We start from the raw sequence: 20382 nt of genomic DNA on the forward strand, positions 1-20382 counted from the left end.
GGTTAATTTCTCTCATTAGTCCTTACCCACGCTAAATAAAGCTCATTGTTTGCATATTTCTTGATAGAATAGTGCGACGATGTAGCTCGTTAAAATTCCTAAAATTAATTACGTTCCAATTGTTTAGGATCTTTTCACAGGGTACAATTTTCAAACAACTCCACGCTATTTATTTGCAAACGAAAAAAACAAATCACAAACAGGCAGGCGTAAATTCTCGCCAGTGAAGGGCCTAAGTTAGGACAGCATGGACAACACGGTGACCCTTAGGGAGGGTGTACAGCAATTAGGTTGTTGACCTATCTGTTTGAATTATGAGCTCAATTCCTTTTTGTAACGTGGCTTTTCTCCTGACATTGGCCACACGTCCCAAGCAAGGACCTTCCTGAAAAATATTATTTCGACTCGGTGAGAATTTCCTCGCCAAACAAAAAAATATCTCTCTCTCTCTGATGTGTTTTCAGGTTGCATCGCATGTTGTTGTTGTTGTTCGGCACGATTACCTGGCCTAGTATGCAGGGGATCGTGGGTTCGATCCAGACCCTGACGATGCCTTTTGTATATTGGAGTTTGCAGTGACTTTCTCCCTGCGGTCGCGTGGATTTTTCTCTGGGTCCTCCGGCTTTTTCCACAACAATTTAGAATCAACATCACGCGTTTAGAGTATTTGGCTACTGCTACAAATCCCCACGTGATGATGAGCCACTTCGTTCAGCTATCATTTGTGATAGTCAGATCGCTTCTGAAAAATAGCTATATAGCTATTTACCTAGTAACATAAACATTGTTGCAATAGTTGGAATGTCTTAAGTTGTTTCACTCCACACGCATGGGAACTTCTTCGTCAACAAGCTTCAGAAGGCTCACAGCGACCTGAAGTGACACGATGGACATCACGCCAGCATCGCTGCCTGAGAACGCATGGCAGAGCCACGGAGCACAACCGCGAAATCCCACGGGGGGAATGGTGTACAGGGGCACATCGGTGTGATCTCATTTAATGTTAACATCACCACGAAACATTTTCTGATTGTTTATTCTCTACGTTAATATTTTAGTTCGGGTTATTAAGTTTTTGAGTCAGCTGGGCCACGATTGGGCAAAACCACACCGATTTTTCACCCGAGCAACTGGGGAGCACAGACTAAGTGTGTTAACTGAACATTAAAAAATAATAACATTTAAGAATCACGGTTAAGATACAAACAACAGATATTGTATTAAGGGTCAGGATTACATTTTTTTTTTTACTAAAATCTCATCAATGGTCCTTAATGGTCCTCATACTATCTGGAACACCATACTTCACCACGCTGGTCGGTTCGGATTTAGTGATGTTGACCGTGGCTGGAAATCGAATTCTGATTAGCCACTGTTGCACATGGGTCGCATCCGCTGTGCCACCACCCCCACCGCTCCCACCCTGTCTATTAACATTTCGAATATCTATTTTTAGTCTTCCCTTTTCATGTGACGTTAACAAGACTCGGCCAATAACCCTGCATGTATTGAGACAAAAATAACAATTGACGAATGTTAAAAGATGGCACTTCTAATGGAAGAAAAAAACGTCCTAAATTCATTTCGAAACATAATTCAAGCGTGTATTACTGTTAGTGGTACTGAGTTTGAACACATTAAAATAAATTAAATAACCCTCTTGTGAGTTATTAAAATAAATATAATAACTCTACGTTTCTTGAAATTTGGGCCAACCTTGTAAATATATTTTAAGCAGACAAAATAATTCGATGATCATTGGTCACCAGCTCTGCATTATGCCCTTCAGTCTGCTACCACCCATCATCACTTGTGGCACAAGGGCCGTTAGGCAACAGCAGACTGGGAGCTGCCTTGGTAATCGGGCCGTCTGGTTGTGTTCTCTAGGGCATCGCTGCAGCCCTGAGCTCATCATCATCATCACGAGCAGCAGTGGGGAAAGCTTGACTCTGTGCTGCAACGGAGCCTCCAGAGAGACACCTCGAAATCTTGGTGATTCTGGAGTAATTGATAATCTGGGATTGCTCACAGCTCTGATCACTACTTTTCACCAAAGGGTCGGAGAGTGCGATAAACAACATCTTAAAATTATCTTCAGTTGTAAAATAATTATTTGTTATAATTAGGGATGTTTTAATGGAGATGTTACAGTATTTCAACTGTAACTGGAAGGTTTTGTAATTATTTGGCGATGCTACATAGGCAGCGTGGCCTGCAAAATGTCACTGATTATGTTTTTTTGTACGAAAGTTACAATAATGTTTAAGGTCATGAATTAATAGCTGTTATGGATTTGACTGCATTATGAGACAGAATTACTCAAGCTTCCATGGATAATGATTTAAGTGATGCATTGTATCACGGAACTTATTTTGATTGATAATTTCATGGCAACATTTTTCGCCCATGTATTTTACTGAACAAAAGCATATCACCGACATTTTAACTTCATGTGCAAAATAACATTTTAAGTAAATGTCTGTTATCTACAAATTAAAAGCGGTAAATCAGCTTGTGAATCAGATATTATTTTAAATGCGTTTTTTAAAATTAAAATTAAAGCGTTATGAGTAAAAGTAGTGCATTTCTAACATGATAGAAATTTTACGGCTGGCTTTAGTTATAAAGGGATTTAAAAATGTCCCAAATGCCTCTTGAAATGTTACTCCTTCTATCAATTTGTAGAAGCCCTATGCGAATTTTTATGATGGATAATGAAATGTTAATATCACTTGAGAATGTTATATACACACACACACACACACAAATCCTCAACATTTTTATGTAACAAGCAAAACTTTATTTGGTTGACCTTCACTTGGAACTTGAAAAAAATGTAATACACAGAGACATTCACACACTCTATGTTTACACACTCGTGCATATACACATATAAAGATCCTTCATACAGACGATTGGGGAAAGCAATGTGAGCGAGCACCTCTAAAACGTGACACATAGCATGGTGGTGAGACCAACGGCCGGCCGTCACACAAGGCAAAGATCCCCCACCTAGCCTGCACAGAGTGTTGGGGCAAGTGCTGTTAGCGAGCACCTATTAAAGTTGGCGCGGCACACGAGGGGGTGGTGTGGCCAACCCCAGCACTCAGTCACTTTTATCTCCCCAGTGCTGATGTTTACACACCGCACCAGGTTCCCATTTAAGGCTAAGTCGATCTAGGGGAGGCCCAAAACCCGCTGATATATCACACGCCACTGATGTTAACCTTAGCCGGGAATTGAACTTGGGTAGCCTAGTTCATCGTGCAATGCGGGGACGACAAGGCCAACCGCTCCCCAACACACAGAAGCAAACATGTGTCAGGCAGAGACAAAGACCCCCCATATAGCCTCAATAGACCCTTGGGGCAAGTGCTGTTGTTAGCGAGCACCTATGAAGGCCGGCCCGGCACATGAGGGGGTGATGTGGTGTGCAACCAGGCTGAGTCGACCTAGGGGACACCCATAACTGGTCCGGATAATCGTCAATGGTGTTGACCATGAGCGGTACTGGAACTCGAGTTGCCAGGTTTGCAGCGCAGCGCACTCACCGCTGTAACATTTCTAAGCGCTGCTGTCACACAAAAACACACACAGAGCAGTGTCAAATAATGCTCGAGATGAAATTAGCATCAAATATGTTGACTCCTGTGTGTGTGTTCTTTGGTGTCAATGTCACATTAAATTCTGGCATTTTATTTGTTGCTAACAATGTAATTGCAGCAGCTATTGGGTGTCTCTCAAACGCATCCCCCCCCCCCCCCCCCATATTTAATAAGGTTCTTGACACCGCATGATGGCAGATGACACTGAAAAACATTGCAATGTGCCCTTTGTCTCCATTTATCCATACCATTTCACTTTTAACCCACCGTGGAGATTTTCATCAGCAAAGCAGCTGCTCTCCCAAGTGTAAATCAACGTCATATTACGGGCATATCGAGATATTTTTTTTTTAATTCATCTTCTATCTTCTCTTAAATTGGATGCCAAGCTAGGGATCAGATGGCCAGTTTGCCCAAAAACTCATTAACCTCAAGTGGTGAAGGCAGTTAAGAGGCATTTCACCACGTACACCCATGTGCTTTTCAATAAACAAATCCTGATTGTGCCCTTGCAATTTACCGTATGATGCACTCTCACACAAAAACGCCCTCTGTTTAGCCAAAGTAGAGCGGATGTTGTCCATCATCAGCCATGGCCAATCCACCGCTAGATGAAGACCGCCCCCCATGACGCCGCCATCTCTCACGATAAGGCGACGTAATAATCCACCCATGCTAAGCCGGTTTCATCGCTCCATTTCCCTCGCTGGATGTCCTTGCTGTTGACTTCCCTTCCTTTGGTTGTCACTCCGCTATTGCTGACCATCGGCCGTCATCCCTTCCAATGATGTGTCCTGCCCAAACCCATTTACTTTTCTTAAAAAAATCTAAATTATGTCATACATATGCTGTTAGCGAGCACATTTGAAGACCAATACATATGTCACAACAACCGGGAAGTGAGGTCAGTAGCATAGTACAGTGTACCCAGCGTCCCTCTACACATTGGTTACTCATTTTAGGCTGAGCCAACCTAGAAGAGGCCCAGCCCAGGTTCAGATTACAATTTCCACCCATTTAACACGTAGGTTTTCGCGACCAATTAGTAACGGATTTGTTGCGTAAACAAACCGCCAATTAGTTACTACTTCAGCCAACCGGTGTGTTGGAGAGTACATCCACAACATTTACAATTTGAGTAGTACGACGTTTCGCTGGTAATTACATCCAGCATCATCGGGCGATTTGCCAGAATAGTGAAGCAATCCACCTGCTTCCAGTCTTAAATAGAGCAAGATGACGTCATCATTTAACGTGACAAATCCATTACTAATTGGCTGTGTCGGGTGGTGGAGGGCTTCGACACATTTATACTTACGCGATTTAACCCAAAAAGCTTTATTATTAATTTTCACCCATGTTGTGCGTGAGAAACTATTGAGCCCCATACTAATAGGGGGTTTCCCCTTTTTTCTGGCAACAAAACTGACACCTTTTGCAAGGAATCATGCTTACATTAACCATAATACTTGCAGTCAAATGCAAACAAAAAACAATACTGTTTGCATTTGACTGCAAGTATTGTGGTTAATGTAAGCATTATTCCTTGCAATAGGTGTCAGTTTAGTTGCCAGAAAAAAGGGGAAAAACCCTATTAGTATATTTTGGTACTGGCAAAGGAGGTCCCATGATATTGAGCCCCATGTTGTTAAAATCATATTCCAGGGTGACTCTGCTTCCACAATCCCAATCAGGCACAGACAATTTGCAGAATATTTATGCCACCAGAGGAGCCTGTTACGTGTCACTTTAATCCTGTCCATTACTGGTTAACGTTGGCAAATTTACCTAATTGTGATTGTCACTGGATGTGCATATTAGTCAAGGGATATCGTCAAAGAGGGAACTCAATTTGCACCAAACTCCGACACTGGTGTTGCCCATGGTTGAATGTAGGAAGGCATGTAATTAACAGGTAAAAACAGCATGAGTTTATTATTATATGACTTTATTTTATAAGAAAGTTGGAAGATCAGCCCTGCAATTACTTGGTCATATCACTGGACGGGAGGTCTCACGTTAAAAGGAAACTCTAAACGGCCCCTTTTGGAGGGTATTTTGTCTTCTCTTCCATGCTGGCTGAATGTCTCGGCAGGGATGGGAGTACCCACACATTACCCCAGTTTCCATGATTGATCTTCCAATCAACTAACTGCGGTGTATCCATTTATTATAATGCTGGGTGGACAGAGGTGTGGGGGTGGGGGGAGATTTAAGAAACATGCCCGTTGTTTTCAACTACGCGCCAAGAGATCGAACCGGCAAAATCTGGATTCGTAAGGCCAGTGTGCCAACGACTCCACCACAACAGCATCCTGGCTATCTTTTGATGATGTTAGGCAGAGCTCGATTGTCACTGAGAGATGTCTAGTTATGGAGCAAGTAGCGAGATGTTGACTTCCTCGGCTGGAATGAAGGAGGTCATTGGTTCGATCCCAACCCTGAAGCCTGTGTGGAGTTTGCATGTTCTCCCCGTGGTAGCGTGGATTTTTATCCGGGTCCTACGCTTTTTCCCTCCACATTTAGAAACAACGTGCATTCAGATTATTTCGCTGCTATACATTTCCACATAAGCCACATCGTTGAGCGATCACTTGTGGCCAGGTCGCTTCTGAAAAAGAACCATATAGCTCAAGTGGGCATTATCTTGCAAAATAAAATAAAAATAGTTTAGGTTTAGCTGAATAATTCCACGAAAAATTGGCCCCATTTATCCATCTCAGTCACTCCACCCAGCCCTGTTGTTTTAGGCCAAGTGTGTTTTTGTTCTCGGTCATTTGCTAATCCTGACGTGTTGTGGAACGCTGCTTGTAGCCCTGCCGTTTAAGTTACTCTTGCTGATTTTTAGCTGCGATTCTTCATGCACCGTTGGGTCCCTGAACAGTAACAAAGGACATGTAATTTCACACTTGAGGAAGCAAGACTCGTTTCGCCTTGTATAAAGTTGCCGTGAAAAGCTCTGCCTGTGTCCACACGCAACACGCTGAGTCTTCAAATGTTTGCAGTAAGTTACATTGAATTTAATTATTTGTACGGTACCAAAATTTCTACGGTGATCTGCCAGGAGCCTCCGAGGCTCGCACGCTTGAATTCCACTGCAGATCATGGACTTGGTTGCTTGGCTCAAGACGAATCACTGATAATTGAATTTCAATTCCCTTATAGTAATACCGCTGTCGTGGTGCAAATGGTTAGCACACTGTACCATACTTGCAATCCAGAGTTCACAGTTGAAACAATGGGCACAATTCTTGAATCCCCCGCCCCTCATCTCTGTCCATCCAGCAGTATAAATGGGCACCACCACAGTCGATCGGTAGCTCTCATAGGGTAGGGTACAGCGTGGATTCTCTCATCTATTAGAAGTTGTCTGGCCAGCGTGGGTGAGTAGGCCAAGTCCATTTAGCAGAGGGCCCTCTCGTCACAGGTGGTGTGAGCAAGCAATCTCAGGGCTGCTCCTGCCTCTTCACCCAACAACAACCGCCATTCGCCACTAAGTGGCTGGTAACGTCACCACGACGCTTGTGCCAGGCCTAGTTATATATTTTAGTCGTGGTTTAGTGGTAATTTATTGAAGGTGGAGGGGTTACCAGCCCCTCGCACCCGTCCAGAGCCCCCATTTAGCCACTGTGGTGGTCACCCTCACCCGTACCAACCAACACTGGATAGGAGTAAGCGGCGCAGAGTTTGTAAACCGCTCAAAATGACCAGGCGACTCGTGTTCGATTCCCACGCATGGCAAACTTCACAGGTGAGTGGAATGTGTGTGCCCGTCGTGCCACCGCACTCCGCACCCATTCACCAACCCGCACTGATCAGCACGGTGAAGGATGATAACAAAACTAAATACGATAAAAAAAAACTATAATGGATGTCACAAAAGGAGGGCTTCTTCAAGCAATCGATTGACAAATATCTGTAATATATATTTTTTTACAAATATAATAATTATATAAACCCTATAAAATGTTTACACAATACCATACAATCCCATGATTCACCTTTGCCATTCAAGCTTATTGATCTATCATGACTGAAGAAGCCTAAACTATCTCGTATACCACGCAAGGCAATCTGTAATGTCCACGGGACTGTAATACCATCCAGACATTTATACTCTTCTACAATGTGACTGAGGGTTTCTTGAACTGCAGTCATATGTAATGTATATGAACGTATTTCATAATCTATCAGCAATTACATTCAAACTGTGCTACCACAGTCGAGCCTCGTGACAACGGTGGCCTTTGATTCCACTCACAAACTCTATCCGACAGCGCGGTGACGTTTTCAGCATTGAACGATCGCAAATAATCAGCTTCCCCAGCAAATCGCTCTTACAAAATCAGTATTTCTACTGGAGGAATCCGATTAACTTAAAAGCAATTTTTCACAGATGTCCCGTTAGGGAGGGTAAGAACGTTCCAACAACTATCAATACGAGTACAACGATAGGAGTGCAAAGTTCGAGAAAGGTAAACAAATTACCAAAAACACATACAAATAAAACTAAACCATCCCCATCGTACCAGGCGAAGCCCACTGAGATGTTCACTTATTTTTCAGAAGCGACGTGGCTATCACGAATGATACCGAGGGAGCACCACAGGTCTTCTGTAAGCTATTGGTGAGTGCGGTTTTCCGCGAGACCATGATCTGACAGCTATGAGGCCTCGGAGACAGGCTAACTTGAAGGAAATAAGAATGGATCGCACACGACTGCAACTTCTAAATGGTGTGCGCATTTATATGTAATGAGGATAATACAAATATATATAATTAGCAATTATTTACAAAAAAAACATTTATTATTTAAAAAATTTCAACGAGCATACGAAACTCGGTTTTGTTTTCTGGTCAACGTCAAGGATTTTGACCGAAAGGTTAAAAAAAATGCCAATTTGGTATTTTCCCCGTGCACATCAGCAAAATCGAGCGAACACTTGCAGGGCTGCACCTTTATCTTGCACATTAACAACGCAATGTTTTGTTTTACCAGGCAATGCCAACTGAGCTCTACAACTCTTTTTCATAAATCACTCGCCCACAAACGATAGCTCAACGTAGTGGCTCATCATCATCACGTGGAAATGTACAGCAGCCGAATACTCTGAACGCGTGGCGTCGATTCTAAATGTGGAGGGGAAAACCCGGAGGGCCCGGAAAAAAATCCACGCGACCATGGGGAGAGAGAGGGACACGCAAACTCCAAATATACAGCAGGCGTCAGGGTCGGGATCGAACCCGTGACCTCCTGTATACCAGGCAAGGTAGTTAACATCTCCTAGCCACCGTGATGATGATGAGAGAGAGAGACACGCAAACTACACATATACAGCAGCAGGCGTCAGGGTCGGGATTGAACCCGTGACCTCCTGCATACCAGGTTAGGTAGCTAACATCTCGCCACCGTCAACCAGCGATACGTGCCAGCTATACGTAGCAACTGAAATACTGCATTGCAATCAACATTGTCCGACATTGGGAGCGGGTTATTTTGGAGGGGGCTCAATCAGCCATAGGCATTTTCACGTCGTTTAAAAAAAAAATTCCAAGTTAGCAGGGCACGGCGGGTTGGTTGCTTATATGCGCTTTCATATTTCCATTAGTGCGAGCTGTTGAGCGATATGTAATGAGGCGAACCCATTTTTCCAAGCTGAAACTGTTTGGACTTAAGCACAAATGTTGGGTCACGACAATCATGGGATGCATTTTAGTAACATATCTCCTCTGGCTTGATTTATGTACCCGATACTGACAGCCAGTCATCCCCATCTTACACTAGTTTACCATTCTGAGTCAAGAGATGTGTCTTTTGTAAATACCAACACTGCTTTTGATATTTGCGTATATAAGATTCACACTTAACTCACTGATGTTTGCCTTAATTACGTTCCTTTTTTTATTGTCGTGTCTTTGCCTCAAATTTGACCGGCATTTTTCCGTCCGTGTCAAATAATCCATTCGGATTCCTCGCAACGCAGTGCAAACCGTCGTGTTTGAGAACACGCCAATGGAAGCGGATGCCACGGAACCACTGTCGAGATCCCGTCCAGTGACCTGGTCCACACAGAAGGGGGCAGAGCCTTTCCACGTGGCCTGAAAACTGAAATTTTATTCATTCCGTTATGGACTCGTGTTCACTGGCATGCCTCCGTTCTTTTAGATGCAAATTTCCCCACGCTCGTTCTTCATTGCAAATGAGATTTGCCACCTCAATTGGCCCTCGTTTGGTTCATTCAACACACAAAGACAAAGATCCCCCACGTAGCCTTTAAAAGACTAATCTTGATTTGAAGCGTTCGTGACTGCAGGAATCCATACTCTTTGGTTCTTTCGGTAAAGTGACGTAGGTATAGAATAAAATAAATCACGACGTATCGGGCGCAACACAAGCGTCCGTCATCAGGTGGGAAAGCATGGTCTGCTGCTGATGCAGACTGTTTTAAAAGAGACTGTCAGGTCAAGTGCTGTTAGCGAGCACCTATGAAGGGCGGAACGGTACCACGAGGGGGTGGGTGGCCAGCACCACGCCGGGCCGCCTTTGTCACACCGCACCCAGATACTCATTTGAGGCAGACAGGCATTATTTAATTGTTCAGCCATTACGAGAAGTGATGAAGACGAATACCGTGAGACTAACGTTTGCATATTCCATTGTGGAAACAAAAGTTGTGCAAACGTCTTACGACCTAAGATCAGAGTCGGTGGAGATGTGTCCGTAAGCATCGTCCACGCATCTAAGCAACGTTCAACAAATGTATCACTGAGACCAGACCACAACCTAAGTCCACCAAAATCTCGGTCACAGCATTGTTGACAGGCAATTAGCTACATAGCTTTGCCATCTGAGCCACCAATTACAAACATCTCCCCCATATAGCCTTAACAGACTGTTGGGGCAAGTGCTGTTAGTGGGTAGCACCTACGAAGGTCAGAACAGCACACGAGGGGGTGGGTTGGCCAGCATCAAGCCCGGCCGCCTTTGTCTCCCCAGTGGCGATTTTTTTACACACCACACCAGGTACTCATTTGAGGCTGAGTCGATCTAGGGGAGGCCCACGACCGGTTATAGATAATCATTACTGGTGTTGGCCATGAGAGGGAATCGAACTCGAGTCGCCGGGTTTTTAATGCAGCGCACTAACCGCTACAGTACAGATTCCCACCACACACACACACAAAGCACAGGTGCTCGGAATTATACGCACAGATAAAACCAATTTGCAGTAAAATTGACAATTTAGAAAATGACAAATAATTGTCCAGATTACCCGCGATCTTTCAATCAATTTCAATATAAACATACGGCTAAAATGTCACCAGTAAGGTAAAATTGAGGGCTCAAGATGATTAATCATATTGTGCGATTTTTATTATGTATTGATTGACATTTAAGCGGCAGTTATCGTGATTATTATTAAGCTGTATTCGTGTTTTTTTTCTTCTTCCTTCTTTTGTGAAGGCCACCCCACGTCACTATTCCTTTCTCGCCGCGTGCAGCATCACTCAAGAGCAGGCGGGGCAGGCAGGACAAGTGGGTAAGATGGAGCAAGCGATCGGCACAGGGAGAAGTCGTTTAAATCTTCTGCTGTGGTGCTAAATTATCGCACATCAGAGGCAAGCGGGTGGAGGGGGGGGGAGCATGGGACAAAGAGAGAAAAAAGTGTTGTGAAATCTAAAAAAATAAGGAAACTACGGGAACGATTGTGAGCAGGTGTGATACGAAAACAGACGAGTGAGAGTGATCATATACAACTGCGGTGCAATGTTACATATCGAACCGCCGTTAATCCGCCAAAATTAACCCCCTGACACTCCAAAGTACAGAAGGTGTGCGCGCGGTGTAACTAATTCACACGTTGGATCTTTTTTTTGTTACGATACCTCCTCGGTCTCTAGGGCGCACGAGGTATTTGGATATCCGACTGCGACTCTCCAACGCGGCCTGGTTGGGGAAATAAGGCGCGGAAAGAGAAACGGTGGCAGCCACAACGATCTCAGATTCACCGACATTGGCGATGAACTGCAGGAAATGATCGAAGGACATCACGAAGAAAGCTGCAGAGGAGGGCTGAAGATAAATGACCGCGAGAAAAATCGGAGTCACTGCCGAGAGGATAAAAAATAAAATAATTTTTGAGGAGGGAAACAATTGGGAAACGCAACGGGGGGTGTGGGCAACTCAGGGTTGTAGGCTTTTGTAGCTAATACCGCGATTCAGAATTGATATTTGGTGAGACCCCAGAGTGGGTTTTTTTTGCCACGAGAAAATCTGCTGGATTTTTTTCACTCAGTGAGAATTGTTCTTCGACTTACCCGCGGTGAGCGAAAGCAATCACCAACTGGAGCGTTAACCACGCGTGCGCGTGACACTTGTTTGACGTAGGTCAGTTGTTGAGCGCTGTCACGACGCAAATTTTTGGTCAGATCACAACGGGCCTGACCCAAATATATGTTACGAATCAGAGTATGTGCAAGGCGGACTGGGATAAATGTTTATTTTTTAAATGAAGAAGCAAGAGAGAGTAGGATGAGTGCTTAAAAAAAAAACCGGTATACTTGATCATGAAAAACTAAACATGCCAATGTCATCATAAGAACGTGTTCAATCCGTGAATATATTACCTGCTATGACAGATGATTGGAAGCGTGGACACTGACAAAGTGAATTTCACAAAAGGTGTACAACGAGACGCTGGCTGGAAGTAACACTGAGACGGGGAAAGAGGAAAACTCGCAGCGCTGAGTAACAAACACCAAATGAGGGATATAATTTTTAATGCCAAAAAAAGTAAGCCGACTCGAGCAGATGGGACGAGTTTGGTGACAGAGTGGTGGGCCAAGGGATGCAAGATTCCCAAGAGGACGACCACCGCCGAGATTTGAGTGATGGGATCAGCTCACGCACAGGCGCGCGAGAACGATTGTGGCCATAACGATGATGACGAAAGTAACCCATGGAAGTAAGGCGTAAACTGCACAACAGCACAGATTTGGTTCGTGACTAACTCTGGTCTTCGCACGTGATAGGCTCACAGGGATGACATCAGCTTTACTCTATTTAAGACTGGAATTTGAAGACTTCTTCACAATTCTGGTTAATCGCCTTTTTTGTCATCAGCCAGCGAAACGTCGTACTCGAATTGTAAACGTTGTAGGTTTACTCTCCAACGCACCGGTGTGCTGAAGTAGTCACTAATTAGCACGTTTTGTTTACGTGACAAACCTCACTAATTGGCTGTGCCGGGTGGTGGCGGCTTTAACGACGCATTTATATTTACGCGATCTAATCCCCCCCAAAAAAACAAATTATTATGCACTTACTGAATGTGGAGCCCAGGCACCGTTAGGTATACAACAACATACGCATGGCTTGAATCCTACTTGCTGTACTCTTCCATTCGGGCACCTTGCTGCCCTGCAAGTCGGAGGTCTCTTCTTTAAAATGAGCTCTCAGACACAGAGACAGACGGTCATGGCAGGCAGGCGGGCAGGCGGGCGTGCAAGAGACGTGTCTATTTCAAAATAGAGAGGGCTAAAAGAATGATATCGAGAGAGAGAGAGAGGCGTTGCATGTAAGGCGAATGCGCACATCGAGGTCTGATCTCCCCCGTCTCCCCCCCCACCAACCACACCGAGGACCACCCACCCCGGCTCGCTCGCTGCCCCACACTGCCAGCCATCCTTCATGCCTGCAAAGTGTCCGCGCTCTTGACAGGTTCCATCAACGGGGCCCCCCGATAGCGGCCATCCATCTGTGGTTGTCACCTCCGTGGGACGCGGGAGGGAGGGCCGCGAATCATCCATCGCGGCGGCTGCGGAACAACGCGCGGTGGGGGAGGGGTGTGTGTAGGTTTTCTGTCGCGGCCGCGTTCGGCACGAGCGGTGGGTGGGTGGGTGGCACCGCAAGGCGCCTTTTGATCACTCTACGTGGCACTAACAAACGCGGCCAGCATGCGCAAGTCAAAGATCCCCCATCCAATCCCCCCCCACCTCGTGTGGCCTTTGACGGAGTGTCGGGGCAAGGGCCGTTATCGTGAGTGGCGCATAGGAAGGTAGTCGCGGCTCACCGAGGGGGAGTTTGGGTGGGTCAGCATCGCGCCCGGCCGCCTTTGTCTCCCCCCAGTGGTGACTTTTTGTTTAAGCACACCGCGCCGGGTGTTCATCGACCTCGGGGAGGCCCAGCTCCAGATCAAATATTCGCGGCTGTTATTGGTCGCGAGCGGTAATTGAAGTCGGCTCGCCGTTGTGCGTTTAGTTTGTTGTCCACTCCCTGCACCTCCACTTAGCACGGTTGGCTACGTACGGTGCAAAAGAAGTTCACCATACAACGGTCACATACATAACCGCTGCACTACCGCGTGCGCGCGCACACACAGACACTTGCAACGGGCATGGCCACAATTGCATTGGGGTATTGCACCTTGACGCCCTTGGAGCGGCTGGCACATTGGGCGCCCGAATCAGAAATTGCGTCCGGGCACCCCTCAATTTTATATTTAAAAAAAAGCCTCGTGGGATGACAGAAGATATATCGACAAGAGATGAAGGCGTAATGAGATGCGAGAAACGTGGACAAAGACAAAAATGTAGTGAGATGACAGAAGAGAGTTGCATACCAAGTGGGGATGAGAGAAATCAATTGCTATGTTTCATTCACTTGTGAGGAATTGAATTTGCATTTGACCTGATATTTGATGCAATTCTTTTTTTTTGCGTCCAATAAATCTGGGGAAACGCTGAGCCGTTTGGGACCCTAAACGCCTTTTGCTTGTGTTTCTTCCGACTAGCACAGACACTGCCTCAATGCCCTGCAGCGCTCACAACGTGGTCAAGAACAGACACACTGTGCACCGGTCAATTGTGCGCACACCAACGCAAGAAGAGATCCCTCCCTCTATTGAAAGCGGACACCCGCGTTGTTGTTCTCACTCTTCCAGGTCAGCAGGTGGGGTTATCCAGACTTAATGCACCCTGTTATCCGTACTTTCTGAATGCTACCTCCCTTCTGGTCCATCCTCTGGTCCATCCCCGCAGGTCGTGTGATGTAATTTGAACATCCTTGGCCAGTCTGGGTGGGTGTGAGCAGGCAAGCACAGATGCGGAAGCATAGAAGTACAGTACAGCAACACACGTTTTTTGTATGTCCAATGCTGCGCGCAATGTAGCACAGAAGCAGCCTATTTGCAAGTGAGGCAGTCATCCATCCGATAACTATTCAGGTTCACGTTTCCTCGGCTTCAGATGACTTATACAATTGAGGGCCGCATTCCTCAGCCGGTTGTGCTGTCGCAAGTTCACAATCGTACTGGATACCATTGCAAACGATGCGCTTTGAGACTAACTGCAGCGTATATATATATGCTACTCTCACCGCCGGGTCGGCAGATGTTACAGCGCAGCTATTAAGAGGGTTCCGTGTGCTTTATGGGCCGGGTTCATAAATTAACATTGCACCGATCTGCCTTACGGCAATCATTCGCATTATGCTCATGCTACATATTGTATATATTACATATACACTTGCCCCAGGGCCAACAGCAATGACACACTATATATATACACGCATATTTTTATCAGCGTAAAATGTAGGGAGCACTTGAGGCTAACATCAAGCCGTTTCAACAAGAATCACACCGATCAAATCCGTAAATGATGATGAAAGCCCTTCATGGGAATCAGAATATGTATTTATACTGCAGGAGGAATCCGATGAGCAATGAAGAAGTTTTTTTCATAGATGTCCCGAGGAGAATGACAGTGCACGCTGCAAAACCAGAGGTAAGTTTCAAAAAACAACAACAACAACAACAAAAAACACAGAAACGTGTCAAAAACAGTCAGCCTTTTTTGCAATAATGCAAAAAACCACCAGCGATTGCTGCAAAACTGATATGTGGTGCTCTTTCTCTTCGGGCAACATCAAAGCAAATTTGAGCAAAATGTGTCCAACTGACAGCAGTAGTGATGCGGTGGTGCAGTGGACCGGTTTCATTGGTGACGAAACTCTGTTGAGGAGTCCTAAGAAGGACTAAACCTCTTTTGAGACATCTGACTAGTGTGGACATTTAAGTCGATATGTCCTGTATAGGGGTTACAGGGCTGCACATTTCGAACTACAGTACCTTCCTGATCTCGTCAAGGAGCATACACCATCATCACGTGATCTCCGGTCATCCTCGCAAGCAGCAGCAGCTTTTTGACTGCTCATCGAACGAAGGTGGTCACCCGCATCGCGCACTTTCAGATGTGCTTCTGCGCCCGTCTGGAACGCTCTTCCTTCCGATATCAGGAAATCACGGGAGCTATATGCTGCACTTTTAAATAATCTAGATATGAAAAAATACGAGTCCTTAGAACTGCTTTTTAGGTTTAGTTTGTTGTTCTTCATCCGCACCTCCGATTAGCAAGGTTGGCTACGTTCAGTGCGAAAAAAGTTCAACATATATTATGAGACCTCCTTTGCCAGTAGCAAGATATAGTGATAGTTTTTTTACCATTTTACCTGGCAACAAAACTGACACCTTCTTGGTTCTTTCGGTAAAGTCACGTGACTTTACCGAAAGAACCAAGAAGATTAATCCCTGCAGTCACGAAAGCTTTAAATCGAAAAACTGACACCTTTATACAAGGGATCATAGTTTGCATTAACCACAACACTTGCGGTCAAAATGCAAACAAAAAGGGTAAAAAAACGATTACTATATCTTGCTACTGGCAAAGGAGGTCTCATAATGTAAAGGCTTACCCCCAGCTCTCAATACTCTGATGATGCGTTGTCTTTGAGTTGTGCGCCTTTTGGCGTCATCTGGTCCAACACCATGTGAGACTGGGCTCTAGGAAAAGCTGTCTCGGGTGTGGACCAATCAATTTCAAGGACAGTGCACACATTATCAGAGTTGTCTTTTTGTTTGCATTTTGACCGCAGGTGTTGTGGTTAATGCAAACATGATCCCTTGTATAAAGGTGTCAGTTTTGTTACCAGGTAAAAGGGTAAAAACCTATTACTAGGAGTTCAACATACATGCATTTAACGTTTAAGCTTCTGTGCCACCAAAGTGTTGCATTATGTCTCTGAATAACACGAAATGCAAGCCCATAAATAGCAACGGGCAAAGGAGAGAAAAGGTAGCTCTTGGTGCATTCTAAATGGAACAATAGGCATGCAAATGCTTACGCGATTCATTTGTTCGGAGTCTGATGAATGGGCCATGAAAATTGTGAGAAATGTCGATGTTTTGGTATTTATTGAAACCATGTCCATGCGCCACTGCACTTCCCTCTTATCTGCTCAGTCAGCGCTGCGCTTACAATATCATAATCCTGAAAGATGTTTACAGTGCTCAATGCAATTCCATTGGCAGTCAATAATTGCTAATGGCATTTGCAATACATCGCTGTCATTCTAAGGTTTTCATGGGAAGTTTAATACAAAAGAATCAGCCTTTGGATATAGATTTTTTTCTTTTTTTATCAGGACGCGATTTTTTTCCACGAGCCGATGTTACGTGAGGAATTCAACGTTCATCTGCGTTGACAATGTCTATCAATGGGGCCGACTGAATACGTTAAAATCGGCTTGAAATAAAATTGCGTGCGGCTTTTAAAATGGCAGCCAAAAGAAATAAAAAGTACATGGTGCTTAAAAAAATATTCTTGGGTTTTTTCGGTAAAGTCACGTAGGTAAAAATTTAAAAATCACGACGTTTCGAAGGCAACACAAGCTTCCGTCTTCAGGTGGAACCGTCACAGCACGCTTGCTGTATCAAGTAAATGTTAACATGTATAGAGGACTATCGTTTTAAATGGAAAAATAACGAATAATACACTGTATAACGATAACAAATGTATGTTAATAGCTTCAAAAAGTCAGAGTCTCCACTTGTTCGCCACCATTGTCAACACGTTGCCTGGAATCTTCTCCAGGTGGTCTCCAGAGCCCGGAGAAAGCACATTTCTCGTGGTGTTGTTGCAAATTCTCGGAAATGTTCACATTTTTTTGAAGCACCCTTTATATTCACCAGATGTGGCACGTGCACTTATACTCCAACGGATTGGCGGTAGGGTTGATGGATCACATATAGAGCGTGTGAAACACCCGGCTTCAGAGAAAGAGGGCTTCGTGAAGTGACTGGAATGGAATCCAGGCGGCCGCCTGTGATTGAACTGGCCTCTCAGGTGTCGTGAGTTAATGGTCTCAGCCGGGTCACAAAATTACTATGCAAAAGAAAACACCGTCAAAATTTGATTCTGCACTTAAGTTGTGGATCATTTCCAGTCATGAGAATTAAAAATATCGGATTGACCGTCATTTGATGAACATCATTCCCAGCGGCCACGTGGTGGAGAAAGTCCTACCGTGTGGACAAGAGGTCACTTTGAAGGTATCTTAGAATCAGCTCTGTGATGTCTACCTCCGTGGGCCATTCCACAGCATGAAAGGTTGCACTGTCCCCTGTGGGAGATGCAAACTGATGCTTTCGTCACATTACGTGACGCCAAAAACACAATTGGTATTAAATGTGGGAAGCAGACACGCTTCAAAACGAAACAAAGTGCAGTGTAGGAAGTAGGTTACTCAGATAACCTACTAGAATCACGTAGAAGGGAAGTAATAAAATAATAAAAATAAAACATAATAAAATAATTCTCACGACGTTTCGGCCACAACGCAAGCAGCCGTCCTCAGGTAAAGAAACAGGTCTGTCGAGAAGACAGACCTGTTTCTTCAGCGTCATTCAGATGCTGTCTTCTCGACAGACCTGTTTCTTTACCTGAGGACGGCTGCTTGCGTTGTGGCCGAAACGTAAGAATTATTTTATTATGTTTTATTTTTATTATTTTATTACTTCCCTTCTACGTGACTTTACCGAAAGAACCAAGAAGATGAATCCCTGCAGTCACGAAAGCTTTAAATCGAAATTTAACCTACTAGAATTTTGTGTTTTACCCTTCACGTGTTGCCACTCCCTCCCCCCCCCCCTCCATGAAAAAAATAATGAAAGATAAATTGGTGGAACATCCACAGTGACACCTTCAATAGAAGGCCTCTTGAGACTCGATGTGGCCTTTCATGGTCAAGGACAACGTATGTATATGGTTGGTCAAGTCCATACTTGTGTAATGAGAGCCTATGTCCGGCTCACGTGGTGATCGGCTCTGCCGGTCCTGCTTTTACAGCCAATGGGGGGAGAGCCTGGGAGCATGGCCCTGGCGTGATCGAGGGGTGCCAGCTAGGGTGATTGGTTCTGCTGGTTTTGGCCTCAGCCAATGGGAAGACAAGTCAGGGGCGTGGTCCCGGGAGTTGATTGGGAATCTAGAAGATTCGGCGCAGGCTACCAAGGATTGGCTGGAGCGTACTACGTGACCCAGGCATTAAATAAGGGGAGAGATGAACAACACGTGGTCAGACGAAGAATGAAGGAAGAGAGGGGCCACGTGACAGTGCGTCTCTTGTGGTCTGTCTGCCCACTTCCCGTTGCCTGCCAGCAGCGGGGAGTACTTATGAACTGAAATAAATAAAAGGACCGATTCCACAAGTCGTCTCCAAGAGTATTATTACACTTGTATATACGCATGTTGAACTTCCTTCGCACCGTACGTAGCAGGCCGTGCTAATCAGAGGTGCTGGAGTAGGAAACAAACGAAAGACAAAAAGCAGTTCTAAAGAAGTGAGTTTTAACTCTTGATGTCAAAGTGCATAGCTCCAGTGGCTTCCTAAAACTTGACCACGCTGGTCATTGTGTCTGGCCATCCAAACAACTACCCAGGTTCAGGAGCAGATGAGATCGGGCACATTCTGTGTGATTGGGATGAATGTAGTTATCATTTACGCTTATTTATTTTTTCATAGTTCCTGGTGAAATCAAACAACATAAAACACATTCATGCATTCGTTCACTTGAAGATGTTGTCTGAACCTACACCAAGATATGCACTGTTACTGTGTGTGGGTTCAAGAGTCTTCCGTATCTTTAGTGCATTCAATATATATTCTAGGCCATAAGAGAGCAAAAAGGACATTTCCTCGGTAATGTTATTGGATTAAGGGAGTGTGTCAAATTATCTGAGACAGAATTATCTCTCATTACAATCATTTATTTCACCATTAAATCTCATAATGGCTACAGTTATTGTAGCAATGAACTGAATTGATGACTGCTCAAAGAATAAATGATTGCAATTTAAAAAAGAGGCCAAACTACTTCGGCTAGCGCATCTGCTTTAAATTATCACTATTGAGCGAATAAATAATGTACACGCATAATTCATTCATGTTGCGGTGATGGCAATGCCGCAATGCAAAATCACACCTACTTCTTCTCCCCTTAAACATCAAAGCACACGCAAAACCCAAAGGCACTGTGAAACGGAATGCTTGAGTCTCCCGTGTATCGGATAAGTACATTGTTATTCTATCGGCAGTAGAGATAGATGAGACCATAATAGATTTGTTTCAGGTTAATTACCGGCTGGCACGCTCTGGCATAATTATTGCCAGGATGATTATGCCGTGGATAAGCTGTTTCTCACAGGATAACTGACAGCATTAATAAATAACGCGCGGAAATAACTGCGGAGTGTAATAACATTTGGGTGTCGGAATTAATAATGTATTCTTTTTATTATTATTATTCCGCGCAAATGTTTACGCGACAGACATTTAACCGCATAACTGCAGAACGGCGCACGTGGTCCCTGCCGTTGTTTTTCGCCGGAGGCAAAATGGAAGTCGGCGCAAAGTGCGGATACCGACTCGCTAAAACGCGCAGAT

General features: G+C 44.7%; 1 long non-coding RNA gene across 1 annotated transcript; it reads right to left on the reverse strand.

Moving 5' to 3' along the window:
• Nucleotides 1-10982: 10982 nt before the first annotated feature.
• Nucleotides 10983-13208, reverse strand: LOC133355632 (uncharacterized). The gene is made up of 3 exons (XR_009756714.1): nt 12933-13208; nt 11493-11553; nt 10983-11204 (listed from the first exon to the last, which is right to left on the reverse strand). It is a non-coding gene; the product is annotated as an uncharacterized LOC133355632 (long non-coding RNA).
• Nucleotides 13209-20382: the final 7174 nt, after the last annotated feature.

This window comes from Lethenteron reissneri, chromosome 51 (assembly GCF_015708825.2).
Source record: "Lethenteron reissneri isolate LAM-NWPU_2019-01 chromosome 51, ASM1570882v1, whole genome shotgun sequence".
NCBI lineage: Eukaryota > Metazoa > Chordata > Hyperoartia > Petromyzontiformes > Petromyzontidae > Lethenteron > Lethenteron reissneri.